The following is a 6,000-nucleotide window of genomic DNA, read 5'->3' as shown; positions in this document are numbered from 1 at the left end:
CCGGCTAAGGATAAGCCCCATGAAGAGAAATAAAGCATAGAGAGGGAAGGAGGGGAGAAGTGAGGGAATGTGCTCTGAGGAGGTGCCATTGAGGGTGCTGACTTTAAAATACAAAGGTCCCTAGAGAACATCTAGTTATACACACACTAAATATCTATATTAAATATGCTATCTTGCTCACGGTTACATAGAGAGGGTTATGGGACCCATGAAAAGAGGCCAGTGTGATGCCACTCTAACCAAAATACTCCAGAAAGTATCTGTGCAGTGGTCTCAAGTTCCGTCTTAATTGTGGTGTTATACAACTAAGAAAAAAACATGTAAATTAGTCCCAACGCCACAAGTAGATTTCACTAAACTTGCAAATACTCCTTCTTGCTCTAATACAATCTAGCAATATAGCATCAAACTCAAGTTGATTCAATGACATCATGTTGGTTCTGACTAGTGGCAACCTTACAGGATAGGGTAGAACTGTGCCTGTAGGTTTGGGAAACTGTAATTCTTTACAGCAGCAGCTGGGGGGTTTGAACTGCTTGCCTTTTGGTAGTAGCCCCACACATAACCACTATTTCACCAGGCACTGAATTGTAGCCTCGTTGCCTAAAACTCAATTCTGCTCCCTCCTAGCTTGTGATTCTGTTGATCTCTTTGCACAAACAAAAAATAATAGAATACAACACACAGGATAGGAAAATTAGTAAAATCCAATATATAAATAACTTGTATCAGTGAGTAGGTATATATTTAGTGTTCAATAAATATTAGGCATTGCTGTGCTTTTTAGAATTAATGAGGTATAATTCCACCTGTCATTCCAATGAAAATAAATTATCGGTGTAGTATTTGTGTAAGACCTACCTGATATCCTAAGGCCTTGTGGCTCTTGTAGGAACTGGCTTTCACTCAGACTGAGATGAGGAGCAACTGAAGGAGGGGTGGGATCGGGTAGCAGGGATGGGAACATGAAACCCTTATATAAGGCTGCATAAGGCTCATGAAATCATCCATACCAGCTAGCATCACACCCCTCGCCAAAGAGAACCCATTTCTGCCTTCACACTAGGGACAAGTTCAATGTTTGACCAGTGAGGCCCGCAAATGACATTAGACATATCCAAATGGCCCTTGGCAGAAAAGGTTTCCCACTCCTGTGTAGCACTCAGCTTCTGATTTGAGAATGAGCTGAAGGACAAGAAGCATGTGTACCAATAAGAAGATGTGGGGAAAAGAAAAGAAGATGTGATTGTGGAGATGGTTTGAGCACAGGTCAATGGAGGTGAGGCAAGCCCCTCTGATTCTGGGTGTTCTTGAAGATATCGCTAACAGTGTTCCCAGCTCTGAAGGATGAGAAGAATCAAGGATGGTCCCAAGGCTTTAAGTCTTTGGAACTAGGTACATCCCTTTAGATGAACAGTAAGGTCTCTTCAGGCTCTAAAAGGCTGTCATTTAGAGAAGCCTTTTCACTTTTGTTATGATGAAAGCTTCCACTTACTTATAAACTAGTTTTTAAAAAGAAAAAGAAACCTAGAAGGCTATGTCATGTCTTTTAAACTCATTTCTCTCTTCAGCTTTCAAAAAACAAATTCAAACTCACTGCCATCGTCGATTCCAAATCATGGGACTCTATAGGCCAGGTTAGAACTGCCCACCTTGGGCTTCTGAGACAGTAACTCTTTACTGGAGTAGCGATCCCCCTCAATCTCCCAAGGAGCAGCTGGTAGTTTCAAACTGCTGACCTCGTGATTGGCACAGAGGTCAATATAACTGCTACGCCATAGACACCTTTCATTTAAAAACTACACTGACAGGAAAAAATACACATTTTTCAAGCCATCTTATTTGGCTGACCACTAAATTATGTGAGATTCATATGTTTATGGCACAGATGTGGCAGATATTGAATGCTGATGGGCTAGAAAGGGTCATCACAAGAAGTCAGAAGAATCAAGGTGGGCCCAGGAGGCAACAAAGCCCACATGGAAGAAGCACAGCAGTCTGTGTGATCATAAGATGTCCACGGGAATAGGCATCAGAAACCCAAAAGTAGACAGACTCATCAAGGAGGAGGAGCGATCCAGAGCACATCCGGGAGATAATTGGGCATTGCCATGCAGAGGGGCTGCACAGAAGAGAAGATACAATCCAGGGGGTAGTTTAGCACCGATGAAACACACAACACTCCTCTAGTTCTTTAATCCCCACCACCACCACCACCTATTATGAATTCAGTCCTACCTCACAAATTCTGCTAGACCGGTGTACATACACCGGTACAGATTATAGTTTTCAATATATGGAATTCAGGACAGAAAAACCTCCTCAGAAAGTATAATGAGAGTAACATTCCAGGAGGGTAAGGGGAGGAAGGGGGCAATGGACAGCAATGATGGCAGAATAACCGCCCTCAAGGAGGATGGATACGAGGAGAGTAGGTAAAGGGTTAGAATGGTCAGTGTAAGATATGTATAAATAATAATAACAATACATAATATATAAAGGGTTAACGGGGGTGGCAGGGTGGGGGAGGAAGGAAATAAAGAGGAGCTAATATCGAAGGGCTCAAGAAGAAAGATAATGTTTTGAAATTGTTGATGCCAACATTTGCACAGGTCCACTTGATATAATGGATGTATGGATTGTTATAATATATGTAAGAGAGCCCAATAAAATAATTTACTAATTAAAAAAAAGATGGGCCCAGGTCTAGAAACAAAGGAAAACTGCCTACAGGCAAGACTCTCCCTCCCAATATGGTGACACTGGACAAGCAGGACTCCTGCCCGTGCTGGCCTAGCTCCATCACAAAGGTATCCTGGCAAATGCAGTGTGGAGTCAGACAGGGTCAATATCGGCGCGGCCCAGGCTCTGCGTGCCACCAACTAATATTTGTTCATCATCCTGAGCCTCAGCTTCCACATCTGTTAAATACCTACTGCACAGAGTTGTAAGAAAAAGGTGAACATATCTCAAATGTTTCACTCCATCCTTCGAATACAAACGGAAGAATTAGTTAGCAGCACCTTTAAGTGCAAGGACACATGGATGGTCAGGAAGATATCCTGAACATGGACTTAATGAGATCCAGAGCCACTACATCTGCCAGTGAATTTAAATGCCGACTAGTGGGAAATGGAACCTACCAAATTAAAAATTACATAAACAGAAGGACTTGTTATTGTGGCTTGATGCCATCAAGTGGGTTCCAACTCGTGTGCCAAAGAAGGAAACACTGACTGGTCCTGTGTGTGCCCTCCTCACAACTGTTCTTCTATTTGAGCCCATCCATGCAGCTACTGTTCAACCCATCTTTCAGAAGTCCTCCTTCTTTTTGCTACCCATATTCCTTACCAAATCTGATGTCCTTCTCCAAGGAGTGTTCTCTCCTGAAAACATGCCCAATGTGCTGAGACCAAGTCTCACCAGCCTTGCCTCTAAGGAGTGTTCTGGCTGTACTTTTCCCAAGACAAATTTGTTTGCGTTTGGCAGTCCAGAATACTTTCAATATTCTTCACCAGCACCATAATTCAACTGTAGCTAGTCTTCTTCTGTCTTCCTTATTCAATTTCCAATTTTCACATGCTTATAAGACGACGGAAAATACCCTGGCTTGGGCCAGGCGCCCAAGTTAGTCCTCAAAGTAACGTCCTTGTTTTTCAACACTATAAGGATAAAGGAATTTGGAAGTCGTGTATCATTTCAATGTAGCTCTGCCAATGTAGATGCTTGCATTTCTGGGAAAACTGATTAGATTATGTCTGGTAAGAAATGAGGTGATACACTTAAGAAGCCTCAACTCCCTCAATTACCTAGTCCACACTAACTGTTGATTTAAAAGCTGGCTCGTCTTGCCCGGCAGCATCACACTCCCAAGGCGCAGTCATGTTGGGGCGTTGGTGGTTTCAAGAGGAGCAGAAGTTTTTGCCCTTTCCATACAATTGCATTTTTAAAAGTATAGGTCAAGTAAGTATTTGAAATTGAAATTTCACAAACCCACTTCATTTTAAGTTCCTGTCCCACTTGAACGGATAAGGAATTTGTAGATTCCTGGTCTGATGTTCTGACACCCTTGGTATAAACATACTGTATATCATTAAACTATTTATGATGCACTGGTTAACCCAAAAATAGACCTATGTTCAAATTCTCATTCTACCACTTAACCTTAGGCAAGTTATTTAATTTCTTTAAGATTCCATTTCTTCTTTGAGAAGTATAAAGAAATCACAATAACCGCCTCACAGAGATTTTGTGAAAATAAAACAAACTATCTGAAACTCTTAGCACAATACCCAGCATATAGTCAATGAGGCTATTGTTTGTTAGATATATCAATGTGCTTATGTACTTACACACTTTTGCTTGCTGAAAGTAAGAAGGTCTTAAAGTACTTACTGATGAAGATCCAGGATTTTATCCTTCAGTATGCATATAAAGGACAAAATCCTCACAACTGGACCAAGAGGTAACATGATAAATGAACAAAAGGTAGAAATTATCAAGGATTTTGTCTTGCTTGGACCACAACCGATGCTCAAGAAATCAAAAGGCGTGTTAGGTAAATCTGCTACACAAGATCTCTTCAGAGTACAGTGAACCCTCGCCACTTTGCGCTTCGACTTCCGCGGCTTCACTCTATCACGGTTTTTGCGTAACAGCGCATGCTCTGTCATTACTGCCACTGATTGGCTCATACTGTACACGCTTCTGTCTGCATCGCTACGTATCGGAGCTACGTATCAGATGCATTTTTGCTTTTGTACAGTGTACTGTAATTGTTTGCGATTTTTAAGAAATTTTATCTAAGCCCTATGATGGCTCCTAAACGAGCTGCTTCTTCTAAGCATTCTGACAATAAAAATAAGCGCCAGAGGAAGATGCTCACCATCCAGGAAAAGGTAAAACTTTTGGATATAAGGAATCCTACTTCGCAGAATTTCATTTATCACGGTAGGGTCTAGAACCGATTAACCGTGATAAACGAGGGTTCACTGTATTGAAAAACAAGGATGCTACTCTGAGGACTGAGGTCCCCCTGACCTAAGCCATGGTCTTTTCTATTGCCTCATATTCATGTGAAAGGTGGGCACTAAAAAAGGAAGACTGAAGAATTGATGCATATGAATTGTGTGTTGGAGAAGAAGATTCAAGGACAGTGGACTGCTAAAAGAACAAACCAATCCTGTCTTGAAAGAAGTATGGCCAGAGTGCTCCTTATGGGCAAGGATGACAAGACTTCATCTTACAAACTTTGGACATGTTGCCAGGAGAGAACAGTCCTTGGAGGAGGGCATTATGGTTGGTAAGGTGGAGGGGCAGTAAAAAAGAAGGTCCTCAATGAGATGGATTGACACCATGGCTGCAATAGTCGGCTCGGACACAGGAACAACTGTAGCAATGGCAGAGGACAGTGCAATGTTTCATTCCATTGTGCAGAGGGGCTCCATGTGTTGGCACCAACTCAATGGCCCCTAACAACAAGATCTTATTAGGAAAGGACACGCCCAACACTTCTCAAGTTGAAAGAACTGAATAAGAATCCAAACCTCAAGTTGAAATATTGAAAGATGCTATAAGCAAGATTCATCTGTCAATTTGTCCTACTGTAGGGGTTTGTGTTGCTGTGATGGTAAAACTGTGCCACTAGGACTTGAAAATCAGTTTAAAATCAGGAAAGATTTGTGTTAGGGTTATAAGCTTTCACCATATTTCCTCCATCTGTATGCTGAGCAAATAATCCGGAGGTTGGACTATAGAATAGACATAGGATTAAGACTGGAAGAAGACTCACTACCAACCTTCAATCAGCATATGACAAAATATTGCTGTTCAAAATCAAGAGGACTTGAAGCACTTATTGATGAAGATCAAAGACTACATCCTTCGGTGTAGATTACACCTCATCATAAAGAAAACAAAAGTCTTCAGAACTGGATTTTTGCACACCATGAGACATCATGACGATAAATAAAAGACTGGAGTTGTAAAAGATTTCATTTT

This window comes from Echinops telfairi, unplaced genomic scaffold, assembly GCF_000313985.2.
Source record: "Echinops telfairi isolate 266 unplaced genomic scaffold, ASM31398v2 ScPeMD7_7468;HRSCAF=8506_0, whole genome shotgun sequence".
Taxonomy (NCBI): domain Eukaryota; kingdom Metazoa; phylum Chordata; class Mammalia; order Afrosoricida; family Tenrecidae; genus Echinops; species Echinops telfairi.
Note: the sequence above shows the minus strand (reverse complement) of the source record.